Consider the following 16318-nt stretch of genomic DNA (forward strand, 5'->3'; position numbering starts at 1 on the left):
TCTTTTTTTTAAGATTTTATTTACTTATTATGTATACAACATTCAGCTTCCATGTATATCTGCACACCAGAAGAGGGCACCAGATCTCATAATCGATGGTTGTAAGCCACCATGTGGTTGCTGGGAATTGAACTCAAGACCTCTGGAAGAGCTAGTCGGTGCCCTTATCTTCTGAGCCATCTCTCCAGCCCCCCCCAATTCATTTTTTAATCCAAGTCTCACAACGTGTCTCTTTCTAATGGAAAGTCTTCACCTGTGATGGTGGAAGGACAGAAAGACAGGCAAGGTCCCCTTGCAGCAGCGCTAAAGGTTCTGTCCCAGACACATCGAAGCCGGTCTCATGGAGGAGTCACAGAGCCCCGCCCCTGTCCTGCGCTGTAGGACCTACCCCCTGGCTGGGCTGTAGTACAGAGAGCCACCCCAGACACAGAGCTGACTGTGGATCGTGGAAGGACAGCACAGTAAAGCTGGTAAGAACAGGGGCTGGGAAGAGGGGATGGACCAACGGTGAAGGGAGTAGGCCTCATCTGCCTAGGGGGCATTTCCCTAGAATTCTTGTGGATAGGAGACCCATGGTGGCAGCCAGATATATTTGAGCAAGGGAGGTAGGCCTCAAAGTGTTGGAGGGTACAGACAGAAGCAAGGGACACAGCACCTACTGAACCCTACTACAATGTATACAGCCCATGGTGATAACTGAACCTCAGGTCCCAGTTACTATTCCCCACCCACTTTCATTGTAATGGGGCACATAGACACAGGTGTTTTTTAAAAATTGGTAAAGTTACAATAAATTGGCGATTTTCAGAGTCCCCAGAATGTTCACTTCTGAGTCCTCCTAAGACCAAGACTGATATTCTGTATAAAAAAAGGGCATGGATTATTATTATGAGGGGCTAGACTCCCAGGCGGCATGAGGCCAGGACAATGTGTTATCTAAGACATTTGTGCGTGCCACGTCTGGAGACCCAGGAGGCAGAGCCATGTAGCCTGCCAGGAGCAGCCTACAAATCACCCATGACTATCATATCCCCAGTTTGTACATCTGGGTTATGATAGGCCTACCACCAGGGTTGAGTGGGTGGAGTGACTGAAGAAGGGACCATTGAAGGTGTGGGGAGCTGGTCCAGGTAGTGGGGAGAAGGGTATGGAAATGGATAGGGAACAGACTCAGAGCCCAGTGTCTTGGCCCTTGTCCTCATCCAAACGGGTGGTGCAGCTTATTCTTCTAATGACCTCCAGCCCCGGTGACACCAGGCGAGGTCCTGAAGACTGCAGAAGGGATGTGCAGGTTCACTGGACAGCAGCGAGCTTTGGCCACCTGACACGGGTTCTCCCAGACAGGACTCTCGTTTCACGTCTGCCCAACTCGGTCTCCAGTAGGACAAAGAGAGGCCTCTCTATAAAGACAACTGCAGAGTCTGGGGCAAGGGGGAGGGGATGTAGAGTCTGGACCTCCAGAGATCGGTTCTCACGGCGACAACACTTTCAGATGAGCTGGACTTAACAGTACATGGTCAGCCTGGAACTAGGAGTTAATCCCTGAGCAAGGGGCCTGGAACCCCAACTTCTTTTTTCTCCAGAATGGCAGCATCCCAAATTCCATGACAGTCTCTGTGGCTGTGGCTGTGCCTGTGCCTGTGAGAGACAGGCCCTGTGACAGCTAGGGAAACTGAAGCCCCGGGCCGCGTGACCCCACAGGTGCACACACCAGGGCTGCACTGGTGTTCAGAGAGAGGTCTGCTGACAGGTCGACAAGGTTGCTCGAGGCCCTGCCAGCGTTGGTTTCTCTCACGGACTGGGTGCACATTCAGTGGGACACGGTGGCGGTGGCGACAGACAGCCGCACTCCTCTCCCTGGCCGCGCCCGCTGTGGTCAATGCGCTGCAGCTGAGCGCCTTCGCCGAGCCCAGAGGCTCCGTGCGACACTGGTGGTGAGCGGCCACCCTGCGCCCTTCCAGGACATCTTCCGCTCTGACGGCTTCTGGCACCACGTGTGGGAGCAGCGCGGGCGGGAGCTGTTCGCTGATAGGAGGCGACGCTCTGGGGCTCAGGAACTCAGCGCGGGTCACCTGGTGCTGCCCGACGGTGTCCTTGAATTAGGTCAGGATCAGGACTCCCTGGGTGGCAGGTTCTCGGCCCGTGACGCTTTTAGTGGCAACCACACCGACTTCCACCTGGGTGACCGGGCGCTGAGCCCGTGCCTGCGCGCCACCCCCCAAGGGCCTGCTCTTTCAATGGGACCCAGAGGCCCTGGGCGTCACGTCCCTCGCTGTTGCCTGCAGTGTCTGTTCGCCTACTCTGTCCTGGCAGAACTGGGCCCCGCCCCACCCAGCTCAGCTGCCATGCCCCTCCCCTGGGTAGACCACTGGGTCCGGCCCCGCCCCTGTCTAGACCCCAGCCTCCAACTCATCCTTAGGCAATTTGATCTTGCCCAATTCCGGCCATGCCCTTTGCAGGCCAGCAGTGTCTGTCCCCGAAGCTGCCCAATCTTAGCAGTCTAGGGCTTAGTGTAGGCTTACTCAGTGCTGGCTTTCGGGCCCATCTTTAGGGTCATCTCGACACGCCCCGTGGTGCGGTGATGTTGCATGCTGGTTCCCAGTGATAAGCAGGTGCCTTTTGGACCTGCATGGGTAAATGGGTACCGTATCCGCTAGGTAGAGAGCCAAGATGTGATCTTGCCATCTTGCTACTCTGGCCAGTGCCCTCAGTGGAGTGCCCCACGTAGAACCCAAGACTCAGCACCAAGGGTTCTGAACTCTGCTTGTACTCGCAGCCCTTTCTCTGCTGCTACCAAACAGGAGGTCCTTAGATGTGCTGGAGCTCTGCTGAAGAACCAGACCGCAGAGAAGTCAGGGCGTTCATAATCTCCAAGCTTGCGGGCTCCACGGATCTAAACAATAGGCAGTCAGTCCGGCCAGGCCTGGGAAGAATCTCAGTCGAGTGACTTTGAACATCCTGCCATGCCATGCCTCAATTCCCCATCTAGCACACTAGATGTTCAATTCTCCAGACACTGCCACAGATGTGCTCTTCCCATCCAGAACAGCACATGGAGGGTGGTCATGGAGCACACTGGCCCTTCTCTTGCCCAGGGCCCAACCTGGCCTCCACACTTTGCAAAGACCTATCAGCAGCTTCAGGACTTCCAGTCGTGGCCAGATCAGGATGTGATCAGCAGAGTCAAAGCTATGGCCAATGCTACTGTGGTAAAACCATCCCTGGGGCCTGGAAAGTCTGTGGCACTATGGGTCAACTCCCTGTACCTTATTTTCCTCAATGTAAAGAGACACCCACCTGAGTGTGTTCCTACTACTGTTTAGAATCCTTGACAGCTGGGAGCTTGTGACAGATTTGATCTGCTAAAAAGACTTTGGCAGTGCCCAGCTGTGACCCTGGAAAGTTCCCTCCTGTCAATTGTTCTACCAGCAGATTCTCCCAAGTCCCCTCTCTGAAGCCCCTGGAATCCTGTCCCTGGACAAGTCTTCTAGCTTCCTGAACCTCTTGGGAGTCCTGGCAGAGGAGACAGATCCCCTGGGGCCTGTTGCCCTGCTTGCCATCCTGCACTTCTTGAGGGTGACTGGTCTCAAGCTGAGGAACCTAAGCTGCCGACCAAGTTCTGGGAGCAACTTGGCAGAGGATTCCTGTCTGTAACCAGCCTGGTCCTGGAGGAGCAAACATCCAGTGTGAGGTAAGGCCTGCAAGGCTGGGCAGGATCTGGTCTTGAAGCCCCTTTATCATATAACTGTAGATAAGTCAGCACCCATTTCTGGGCTGCATGTCTCCATCCCATAGGAGAAGCTTCTTTTGTTGCTGTGAGTGGAAATTCCACTTGAACACCGCACATAGTTAAGAATGGTATTAAGAGGCACTGGTGGATAAGGGCCCTCCCCATATCCAAGAATCTGCCAACTGCCTCAAGTGGGGCATCCTCTATGTGGAGTGGTTTGCCCATCATGTCTGCCTAAATGCACAGGCAGGCACTCTGGAGAACAGGAAGTTGCCACCGGAAGGAGAGGCTATTATAACACTCATCCTTGCAAATTGCTAGTGGGCAGAATGTAGCAACAGGGTGCAATGTTAAGTGGAAATGGCCAACCAAGGAGGTTGGTGCTAAGGAATGCTTCATTTGGACAGGTAGCAGTGTGCAAAGTCTGCCTGTAACCAGGGGTTTAGGGCACTGTGGTAGATGAGGAAATGCCTGACAGTGAACCTCAGTTTTCTCACATTTGCCTTGCTAAGGCAAAGGAGAATGAACTGGGTATCTTGCCCAGCAGAAAGTGGACAGCCACTCAGTGAATTGTCTTGGTTCCCTCCCCTGTGCTCGCTCCCTCATGACTTCAGGTTTGCCATGAAGTTCATGGAGGTACAGGGAGGGAGCACTCAGAGACCACACTGGGTCTAGTTGTGAGAGTGGATGGTTGCTCACCAGCAAGGCGCTGCTGTACAGAGGTCAGTGTTGAGCTCAGCAGGGATCCCAGGTGCTGCACACTCATCACCAGGGTCATAGGTCCACCAGCCTCCTGTAGGAAGCTACAGCTCTGCTCCCTCTCCAGGCCCCACCACCACAGGCCTTGACCTGGGGAGGTTACGGCAGGACAGAGAAAGGAATATAAGGAGGAGGAGGAGGAGACGGGAGCTGAGAGCTTTTGCCTCTGAGGATTCGTGGAGACAGGATTGCCATTTCGGCTGGGTAGAGGTAAGATCCACTGGCGTGGCTGCTTTGCTTCTCTGATCTGTAGCTTGAAGCTTGAACCCCACTATGTTATTTTTCATTTTACACAAACACATGTATATACATACTACAAACATACACATACATGAATACATACAACACACATATAAAATCACACAGGCCCACCATAGGAGTATGTGGACAGGTTGATGTTTCGGGAGTCTTCTCTGCACTGAGCTTCAGGGGAATGAAAGCTAGAGGTGTGTCTCAGAGCCAGAGCATTGGCCTAGAATTCATGAGGTCCTGGGTTCTGTCCCAAACACTTGAAACAAAACCTGTAACCTCAGTGACAGTAGGTAGGGTGCTACTCAGAAAGTGCCGAAGAGATACACACTTGAGTGATGGATTGGTCACTGTGGTTGTATGAAGAGGAAGGGGGCTCTCTAAACAGGCATGGAAAGGCTTTCGTGGCATTGGGTTTGATTTCACAGTATGTAATACACAAACTTCCAATTCCTTTTTTTTTTAACCCTTAGGGCATTAAAAAAACTTTAGCCTCTGTTGCTCAAGGGGTCATTCTGGGGCACATGTACACCCACTGTGGCCACTGTATCAATTTGCATTGCCTTCCAAGACCCTCCATCAGCCTGGTTACAGTCATTGCTCCTTAACCTCCCCAACCCACCCCAGACACCTGAACCCAGAGACAGATGTTCAAGTTCCTTGTAAAGAATGGCATGGAAGTTACAGTGTCATACACACACTGTCCTGGATGCTCTCAATCCCCTCTAGCTCCCTCACAGAATCCAATACAATTTTATTGTGTGAACAGCCAGATTCTACTGTCTGGTTTAGGGAATCATGAACAGAAAAAGTCTCTACATCTTCAAGATAGAGGTGTCTTTTGTTTAATATTCTTTGATATGTAGTTTGCTGGATGCATGAGGCAGAGCCTGAGAATACAGTGAGTAAACCATATAGATGTGCAGTTTAGCATACTACTTAACATGTTTTCAGTTTTCATTGAAATAATAGACTTCATTTTTACATTTTCATACATGTGTTTCACTCTACTCACCCATCCATTGCCCCCTCCACCCCTCCCTCCTGTGTCTTCCCTTCTGCTTTCATTTACATTTTTGTATGTGCACATATATAGTTAAATCTAGATTTCATGCATGAGTGAAAGCATATTTATCCTTCTGAGTCATTATTTCACTAGCATGGTAACTTCACTTCCATCCATTTCCCTTGAAATAGCACAACTTTGCTCCTTCTGGCTAAGTAGAGCTCCACTGTGTACATGGAGCTCTACTTAGCTCTTTACCTTTCATGTAGTGCTACAAAGCAACAATAAGCATGGGTGCACAAGCATCTCTGTGGTGAGCTGACTGAGATTCCTTTGGGAACCTACCCAGGCATGGTTTAACTGAGTCATGATAGTTCTAATCTTAGCTCTTTGAGAACCCTCTACACTGATTTCCATAGCGATGGCACCAGTTTACATCCCCACCAGCAGTGTATAAGGTTCCTTTATCCCTATATCTTTGCCAGTGGGTATTGTTGCTTGTTTTCTGCTTTAAAAGATTTATTTGTAGCCAGACAGTGGTGGCACATCCCTTTAATCCCAGCTCTTGGGAAGCAGAGAAAGGCAGTTCTCTGAGTTTGAGGCCAGCCTGGTCTAGAGAGTGAGTTCCAGGACAGCCAGGACTACACAGAGAAACTCTGTCTCAATGAGAGAGAGAGAGAGAGAGAGAGAGAGAGAGAGAGAGAGAGAGAGAGAGAGAGAGAGAGAGAGAGAGAGAGTTATTTGTATTGTTTTAGATTATGTATACATGTGTGTGGGGGGGTGCAGGTAACCACATAGGCCAGAAGTGTTGGATTCTTGTCCCCTCCACCCCACTCCCCGGGATCTGGAGTTGCAGGCAGTTGTGAGTTACCCTGTTCCCATCCTCTACAAGAGCAGGGTGTGCTCTTCACCACTCAGCCATTTCTCCAGCCCCCATTGTTTGTTTCCTTGATGGTGCAATGGGTGAGACGAATCTCAAAGTAGTTTTGATTTACGGTTCCCTGGTGGTTAAACATTTTATTATATATTTATCAGTCATTTGTAGTCCTCTTTGAAAACTGTCTGTTCAGTTCATTAGCCCATTTGTGGGTTGAATCATTTGGAGAAGGTTGGTGTTTAATTTTTAAGGTTCTTTATAGATTTTAAATATTAATTCCTGTCATATGTATAGTTAGCAAAGATTTTTCCATTCTGAAACCTGTTTCTTCACTTGATCCAATGTCTCCTTTTTGTGCATCTAAAAAAATTAATTTCATGCAATCCCATTTGCCAACTCTTTACTTTATTTTTAAAGATTTTTATTTATGTATTTTACGTGTAGGAATGCTTTGTCGCATGCATGCCAGAAGAGGGCATCAGATCATGAGCTGCCCTGTGATTGCTGGGAATTGAACTCAGGACCTCTGGAAGATCAACCAGTGCTCTTAATCCCGAGCCATCTCTCCAGCCCCCCATTTGTCAGTTCTTATTTTATTTTCTTTGAGACAAGGTCTCACTGTATAGCCCTGGCTGACCTGAAACTTGCTATGTAAACAAAGCAGGCATCAAATTTACATAGATCCACCTGCCTCTGCCCCTAGAGTGCTGGGATTAAAGGCGGTGCACCACCATGTCCAACCCCAATTCAAAGTTTTATGCATTATATTAAGATTGATATATTATAATTTTTACATTTATTTGTGTGTGCACATGTACATGAGCTATGGTGTGTGTGTGTGTGTGTGTGTGTGTGTGTGTGTGTGTGTGTGTGTGTGTGTGTGTGTGTGTGTAGGTCAGAGGACAACTTGCAGGAATTAGTTCTCTCCTTCTACCATGTAGGCCTCAGGGATTGAACTCAGGTCATCAGGCTTAGTACCAAGTCCCTTTACCTGCTGAGCCATCTCACCAGTCCCACAATTAATTTTTTTATGCAAAGTGAGAATTAGGGATCTAGCTTCATTCTTCTACAAGTGGATATCTAGTTTTCTCAGCACCACTGGTTGAAAGGGCTATCTTTTGTACAATTCATGTGTGTGGTACCTTTGTAAAAAATACCACACACATAGGAGCACACACATGCACACGCTCATGAGCACACATGCCCCATGTTCCTGTACACATTCATGTACCTGCCCTGCCCTCATTCCCTACCCCTAGGTCTTTCCAAAGAAGATTCTGAAGCACAGCTTTCTGGAACTTCAGTGTCAAGTGAGTTCCTCATATTTATGTATTATTTATGTCTTTGTATGTGTATAGGTATTCACATGCCACACCTGTGGGGGTCAGAGGACAACTTGCAAGATTTCTATCATGTGGGTCCTATGGATTGAACCCAGACTGCCAGGTTTGCCTGGCAGCAAACTGGGCTATTAAAACTCAGGGCTATTTGTGGTCTCCCAAAACTGCTTTTCAGGGTGACTCCAGACCCCATACAGCTCCAGGAGAAGTACACGGTATTGAGTTTCTACTCTAGAAGGCCTATTAAGGAGAGATAGTATTGACTCTAAGAGGTGCCCAGAAGGAGACTCTGCTATCCAGTGGCTGCTAGAGGGTTTCCTGAGACATTGATGGAATCTCCCTCCACCTGAGGGATGACATCAGCAACAAATGTTTAGCAACCAGTACAGGCAAGAAATGGAGTCCACCATTTCCTCTGACCTCCTCTAGTTCTACCATCCCTGAGAAAATTAAGCACAATTGGTGGATGGGAAACTGGGGCCCAGAGGGTTAGTTACTGACCAAGAACACATCTCTGGCTAGAGGCAAGGCAGCCATGGGCTTCTGGCTCTGTAGAGAGACCTCTGCCTGCCCTGCCTTCCCCGATGTCTGCCACATCTCAAGAGTCCTTTTGCTTCCTTCCAACCCCAAGCTCAGGGGCTCCTGGGCCACCATCAACTGCTTGGTGCTCACTGTGTACCTGGACTCTACACCTGCTTCTGCAAACCACAGCACCAGCTTTGCCAACCTGCTGCAGGTGTATGAAGGCCAGGGGAGCAGGGGAGAGACAGAGTAGCCACATCTGCAGAGGGAGATTATTGTAGAGGAAGGAAGGAAGCCAGGCCAACTGATCCTGAGACCCTGCCCTGGAGAGTTGGAGGGTGAGTCAGGGACCAAGGCCTGACAGGACATGGGGCTTGGAGAGGACCAAGGTAAGGAAATGATGGGTGTCAGGTAGGGATGTGTGCAGCTATGGGGTCTAGGACCTATGGTTCAAGAGGGCTGGTTACAAGAGCCTTTATATTAGTCATGAGATCAGATGAGTGTGAGAGGAAGAGGAGTCTTACTCAGCATGGAAGTATACTCCAGAGTAGATGAGGAAAGAAGGGTTCCCTGGGGCCAGAAAGGAACCCACTGCTCATGTGTCAAGAGGTCAAGTTAGACAGAGCTGGTCCCATAAGAAGACACTGGGTCTGGAGGAGCCCAGGAAAACCTATGTGCTTATTTTCTGTAAGAGTCACATCATAACCCACTAGTGGCCTCATTTCTAACAGCTGTCTGGCATCCTTATGGGTATCACCTGCTCCATGAGACTGTCCCCATGGATGTGCCAGTCACTTCCAGTCCAGTCAGTACTCTGCTGAGTCAGTGGAAGCTTGCCTGAAAGGGCAGCTTTTAGAGAGATCCAGCAAGAAAGATCTACTCAAATGTTCACTTATGAAGCACTTACTGTGTGCAGGCCTGGTCTCTGGTGATTACTGTTACCATCCTTGACCCCCCAGGGAGTAGTGAAAACCATAATGGGGATGGGCTCCTCATTGTCACTCCCTGCAGGGAGGTCCTGAAAAGGAGTTGCTGCTGAGGACTCTGTCATTTGTGGGCTGTGGCATGTCCCTGCGTGCTTTTGCTACCATCTTCCTTCTCTTCCTGGTGGCTGGGTGAGGAAGTGTCCCACATCAGGACTCTGCTTGTCTCAGACTCCATAGTGATCCCCCTGAGACTTTGGTCTGGAGCTTCCCTTAGGGTGAGCTGGGCCCCTGGATGCCTGCATGAGTTCAGCACTGGGGGACCCAGGCCAGACCAGGCCAGAAGGACTTGAGGTTTACAGGACTGTCCTCACTAGCCAGCCCTTCTGCCTACTACAGGATCTCCACTTGTGAGCAGACCACAATCCACAAGAGTTTCACTCTTTCCCTTGCCTCTGCTGAGGGCAAAGGCTAACAAGATGGGCAACCATCAGGTGGCATTTAAGCTCCTAGGCCAGAAAGCACGAAATGCCTTTGGGGTCTCTTCCCACTGTTACTTGCTGATGGCTTCCTTGCCCTGGAGGGGAACAAATCCAAGAGAAAAAATGCCCAGATGGTACAAGTGACAAAGACCTTCCCTCTGACTCCTGTTTGAATGAGAATGACAAATATGGTCATAGGATTAAGGTAAGTTGTGCCCAGAGCTGACCTCACTGGTGACCTCCATCTTCCTCCAGGAGGCCTGTGTGGCTGTCACAGCTGCCATGCATCTTCTCTTTCTGGTTGCCTTCTCCTGGATGCTGATGGAGGGACTACTGCTATGGAGCGAGGTGGTAGCTGTGAGCATGCACCCATGCACCCAGGATGAGGCTATAGTATGCTGTAGGCTGGAGTGAGGACCCCTGATCCCCACTCTTGTTCTTTTCTCCATTGCTGCCCATCCCCAGGCCCATCAGTACCATTCAGCATCCAACAGCTCCCCGGAACCATCTAATACGTAGTACCCAGTACCAATAAACACCAGCACTCATCGTTATCTCTAGATCTGTTTTACCCATTGCCATTTAATACTTGTCTCTGAAGTGAGCTCAGTTTCCTCAGTTATATCAGATTCTAGCCTTACCCAACCTGTTTCTCTTAAGCCCCCTCCTCTTAGCAGCCTCAGCTCTCCACCTCCAGTGCAGCTCCTCCTAATCTGAAGCCAGTTAACACTGTGCCAGTTGTCACCCTTCCTGCTCACTGGCTCCCAGCCCTAAGACTTTGGCCCAGTCTTGACTCTCTCTGTTGCAATCAATAGTATCAGGTCCCAGACTTCACACACACTCTGCCTGGTTCTTAGATTGGCCCAAGGATACCAGGGACAATTGTGGGTCATATCCTTGAGAGAAGTGAGAGATGGCAGGGTCTAAGGCCTTTTCTCCTTCCCTAGACATTCCTGTGGCCATTATGGCCATCACCCTAGCAGTGAATCCCCATGGCTTCGTGGCTTCTGGACACTGCCTCTCAGTGCATACACAGATGCCATCTGGGCCATTGTGGGGCCCATGCTGTATGTGCTGACTGTGAAGTGTGGGTGTCACAAGGGAGGGACATGTCAGGAAGAGGGGATTCCTCTTGCCCACTGGCACCCAACCTCCAGGCCAACACCTGCATCCTGGTCCGAATGGTGATGGTCACTGTGTCCAGCAGCCACCTCCATGCACGCATGCTGAGCCTGCAGGCTGGCCTGCAGCAGAAGATCAGGTTCCAGACGTGGGGGAGGGGCAGGATGAGATTGGGGTGAAAGGCCAGCTGGCACCCCACATGAACTGAGTGTGAGCATGGCAAGTGTGGCCAAATGTGAGCCCGTGTGAAGCAGCGAAGTACATGTGTGGCCTTACTTATATGGCACTTATGCTTGGCTATGGCATGCTGTATGAGGCCCTGTGTATCCCAGTCACTGTCCTGGGGCCTCACTGTCTGCAGAAGGTGCCAAAAGTTTGCTTGAGACAAGACGGGAGGATTCCTCAAGTCAGGCTATCCCCAGTTCAGGGTCAGAATAAGAATTCATTCAGGTCTCCCGCTCTACCAAGGACCCTTCCACTCCCCAGCACGATTTCTAGAGCATGATGGGGTGATCTTCTTCCTATAGCCTCCTCTGTGCCATTCTTCACTTGAGCCATCCCCACCACAGCAGAACCACTCAAGCCACCAAGTCCCTGAGAAGACAGAGAACTCAGGCCCCTACAGAGAGGGTGCCCCATATCCCTGTCCAGCTCTGGGAAGCTGCCCTCATTTTTGCAAACTAGACTTGGGATGAAATCTCGTCTCTCAGTACCATCACCTCTTCTCAGAAGGAAGTAAGGTCCATCCAAGGGCTTTGCAGATTGCTCCTCTAGTCTGCAGCTGCAGGCCCTCTTACTGGGTGCTGCTTTATCCATCAGACCTTTGGGAGCATGCTGGCCTCTCGGCTCTGCCTCCTTTCTCCACAGGGCCATGGTGAAGCTGGTTCTGGCTCTGCTACCTGTCCTGAGCCTGACCTGGCTGGTTGGCCTCCTGGTGCATCTTAGCCCAACCTGGGTCTATGCTGCTGTGGGCCTCAATTCCTTCCTGGTATTTCTAGTCCCTGGCCAAGTAGAATGGGGGGCTCTGGCACACTGGGACTCAGGGTGTGCAGTTTGCCAGAACTAAGGAAGGGGAGGGAGGAGCCTCCATTACAGAAAGCATCCAACAACAAAGTGGGACATGCTTTAAAAAAAAAAAAAAAGAGGGAAAAAGTATGGTATGGCAAATGATATCCTTTCATCCACAAGTGGGACAAGATGGAGGACTTTTGGTTCATTGGACAGTAGAGGAGGCTGAGGCCTACCAATGGGGATGATCAAAGGTCATGGTAACTAGGACACTTCAAGGATCACCAGGAGGCCATCTCTTTAGTTGTCCCTAGGCAACCCACTGTGGGGTTCCCTCAGGCCACCCTATGTGTGATGGCATAGGTTTAGGGAAGGGTTCAATCAGGAGACTGATACTTAACTCACACAATGAAGCTATCATGGCTTGGTGGCAGAGAATCTGAGTGTCTCTGTCTACAGGATTTACAGACATGTTGGGGACCCAGACAGGGACAGATGGTGCCATCCTGGGAGCTAGGTGATAAGAGGATGAGAATCCCAAGGAGTGGTCCCTGGTTCTTGGAGGACTGTCCCCTTTGTCCATGCCAACTCTCCTTACCCTCCCCCGCCCCACCCTCTCAGGGACAACAAGAATAGATCAGGGCAAGGCTGAACAAAGGCATGCTCTCAAAATCAGGGGCAGACTCTGTCTAGGGCCCTGAGTCCTCTGAGCAGCAAGACTCCTTCAGAGATGAGGGCTGAGGCTATAAATCCTTCTTCTGATGCCTGTGAGATTGCTCTGGCTCAGCTAACAAACAAACTTACCGAAAGTAAAACTGAGGTCTTGTATAGTTGCTTGCCCAAGGCCTCAAAGCAAGAGAAAATAAGATGGGTGTGTCTACATCCTATGTCTGCCCCCCAACCCCAGACAGGGTTTCTCTGTGTAACCCTGACTGTCCTGGAACTCATGATGTAGACCAGGCTGGTCTTGAACTCACAGAGACCCACCTGCTTCTACCTCTGAGTGCAGGGATTAGAGGAGTGGACCACTACTCGGCCTGTGTCTGCATTCTTAGTTTCTTGGGTAGCTGGCTTTGACTGCAGACAGGTCCTCAGGAAGGGAGCCCTGACCACTACTCATTCATTCATATCACAGCAAGGTTACTTACCATGTGAGGTGCTAGATAGGGATACAGCAGGAAAAAAGTTCCATTGAAGGTGACACTCAGAAAGCAGAGGCTGACCATGACCCAGATAAAGGCTGTAACAGTGGTGAGGGGACAAGGCAGGGATGGGAAAGGTACTGACCCATGTGGACCTGGGAGACTTGGCCATTCTCTGCTATGTGGCCACAGAAAAAATATGGAAAAAAGAAAGGAGTTCCTAGGGAGATGACTTAGTAGGTGAAGTACTTGTCACAAAAGGACTAGGAATCTAGAATTCACATAAAAAGCTGGGTGCTGTAGCGTGTACCTATGAGCCCAGTTCTGAGTAGGTGGAGATTAGAGGGTCCTTGGACCTTCCTAGTCAGCCAGACTAACTGAATGAGTCCAAAGAGACCTTGTCTCAAAATGTAAAGTGGATAGCAATTCAGTTTGAGATAATAGTATAATAGTATCAGCCTGTGACCACCACATACATTCATATACATGTGCTCACACACCTGCAGAAACACAAGTACACAAGCACACAAATGTGCATACCAGAGGGTGGGGTTTGCTTCTCGAGAAGAGGGCCTCACAGCAATGACTGAGTAAACATGGTCCCTTAGAGCCTGTTGGTCTAAATGCAGAGCACTGGTTCTGTGTCCCTGACATAGCTTGGGTCTCCAGCACTCAGAGGTTCTATCCCAGCTCAGCACCACATGGTTCAGTGACCCTGGGAAGCTTCCTAGCTCAGTACAGGATTCAAAGGTGACAGAAGCTCGTTGTCATGGTGATTACTCCAGCTTGCTGTCACTGCCCTTTGTGACCAGCATTGCTCTCCAGTCCTTCCAGGAGGGGGACTCAGGTCAGAGGTGCAGCCAGTGGACACCCTAGATGCCCCCACCCCCCTCAACCTCTTCCTCCCTCTCCCCTTCCCTTCTGCCTGACCTGTGGCTTCTTTTGTTTCTGAACTTTCTCTGCTTCTTTCTGGCTCTCAGGCTGTCAATGTTTTCTTCATCTCCCCTTCCCTCTATTGATATTTTTTTTCCTGACATTGTCTCTGCTCTCTAAACCCTCTCCTCTCCTAGTCTGTGGCTCCTTCTCTGCCTCTGTCCCTGGTTCCTCTGTCCCTGGATCTGTACTGTAAGACAGATCCCTGACTCATTCCAGGCTGTGTCCTTAGGGCCTGGATGCCTTGTGAATTCTCCAGGCCTGGCTTTTCCTTTTCTCCTCTCCTTTCCATCACACCCCCTGTGCCTCTGTCTCTCTTCCTTCACTACACCTACAGCCTCACCCTTCTGTCTTGGCCATAGACTTGGCAGGATGGTGATGAGGTCCAGAGAGACAAAAATGGGCCCAGCCTCATTTGTTCTTCAGAGGTAATTTTGTTTCCTTCTGACCCAGATGTCCTAGTTTTGTGGCAGGAGAGCAATGCCTCATTTCTGTAACCAGCTGTAGCTCACATCTACCCTGGTGGACCTGTCTAATGGGGACTGAAGTTCTCCACACCTCAAGGACCCTTCTGGTGGTCCAGCTGAAATAACCTTTACAAAGGGCTGAACACAAGACCTGATGCATACCAAAGCTCTGTGAATGAGGACTCATTTGCACATTCATTCATTCATTCATTCATTCATACTTCATAGATCCTCCCCATCCCCAGGCCAATGCTGGTTCACACCCCAGAGAATGCTGTGTATGGAACCAAAGTGTCTATCTTGCATTCCTCAGCCACACAGTGGTACCACCAGGGCTGAAAGACCAAACGACAACCAAAGCAGTATGGCAGCAGAGGGGCCACCTGTGGGGAAAGACTGATGTTCAGCTAAGGTGAGTGAGCTTTATGCAGAGGGGGTCACTGTGGGACCCAGAGGAATGGGCAACATGAGGAGGGCTGGTAAGAAAGGGGCAGGAGGGAACATGGGGACCAGGCAGTTGCGGACTTTAAAGCTGCTAGAGGGAACTCCGATTTTATTGTAGGCAGCGGGAGCCATAGATGATATTAAGCAAAATGTTAGGCATCAGGTTAGGTTAGGTAGTTCAGAAAGATGCTCTTGTTTTCTGGGGAAGAGCATGAAAGGAGAAGGCAATGCAGGCACTCAGAAGGGACAAGCTGGCTGTGGGGTTAGTGATCTGTCTTAGGTTAAAAGGTGGTGGAGTCAACTCAGTGGTGCCTAGGAACCAGGGACCTGAGGGCTGGAAGAACTAGGAATTCAATGTTCTCTGGTCTTGGCCTCAGGCTTGAAGATGTTGTCACATGGTCCCTGAGTAAGTCCTGGGCTTCAAGTCTCACCCATTGGACCACATTATCTTGGGACTTTCTGTTCAGCAAATGGGGGACATGAGACCCAAACATGGTGGTAGTCTGTGGGTGGCAAGTTCTGCCCTTGCCCTGAATGCCAAACCCTTCACACTCAGCCCCCAAAGGAGGCAAGAGACCAGGCCTTCTGCGGAGGCACAGGGGAAAACACTTGGCTTTGGATCTTCTCCACTCTTATGGGTGCTGCAATGGGAGTTAATGGGCTGCAGACCAAAGGGTTAGAGGGAGAGTAAGGCAGGCTTTGCTCCCTTCCTGTCTCTTGCTGTCCCTCAGTGTCTCTACTGTGGTCCTAGGCCCTTGATCGAAACAAAGTGGGAGGCCAGGCCACAGAGTAGATGGGTTCCTTAGTGGCCTTAGGTCTGTCCTCAGGGCCCACACATCCTCCTTGTCTATGCTGCTTGCCCATAAGTACAGTGAGTGGTCTGTGGGAAGGAAATCGAGGGTGGGTGGACTGGGGTCCCTCTAGCCTTGGTCACCATAGATGCAAGGACCCATCTGCAGCGCTCCAGAAAGGGCCCCAGACCTGACCTGTGCCACCCTGCAGGTACAGAATGCATTATGGAGGGTGACAGAGAAGAAGGTAGCAGGAGTGCTCAGGGCAGAGCTGGTACCCCTGGCCAGGTAAAGGGAGGGACTCTGGGGCCAGATGGGCAGGGCCAAGCCCAGCGCCTCCCCTTTCAAACACTCCCTGGCCCTACTGACCCACAGGCTTCAGGTCCCTGGGCCATGGCCCAAGAGAACCCCACAGCCTGGGATCCTCTGAGAAGATCTGCTGCTCTTAGAGGTAGGATCTCTCCACCCCCTTACCTAGTACAGTCTGGTGCCTTGATTTCTCCATCAATCAACCACAGCTAGG

Source organism: Cricetulus griseus, chromosome 6 (genome assembly GCF_003668045.3).
Source record: "Cricetulus griseus strain 17A/GY chromosome 6, alternate assembly CriGri-PICRH-1.0, whole genome shotgun sequence".
Taxonomy (NCBI): domain Eukaryota; kingdom Metazoa; phylum Chordata; class Mammalia; order Rodentia; family Cricetidae; genus Cricetulus; species Cricetulus griseus.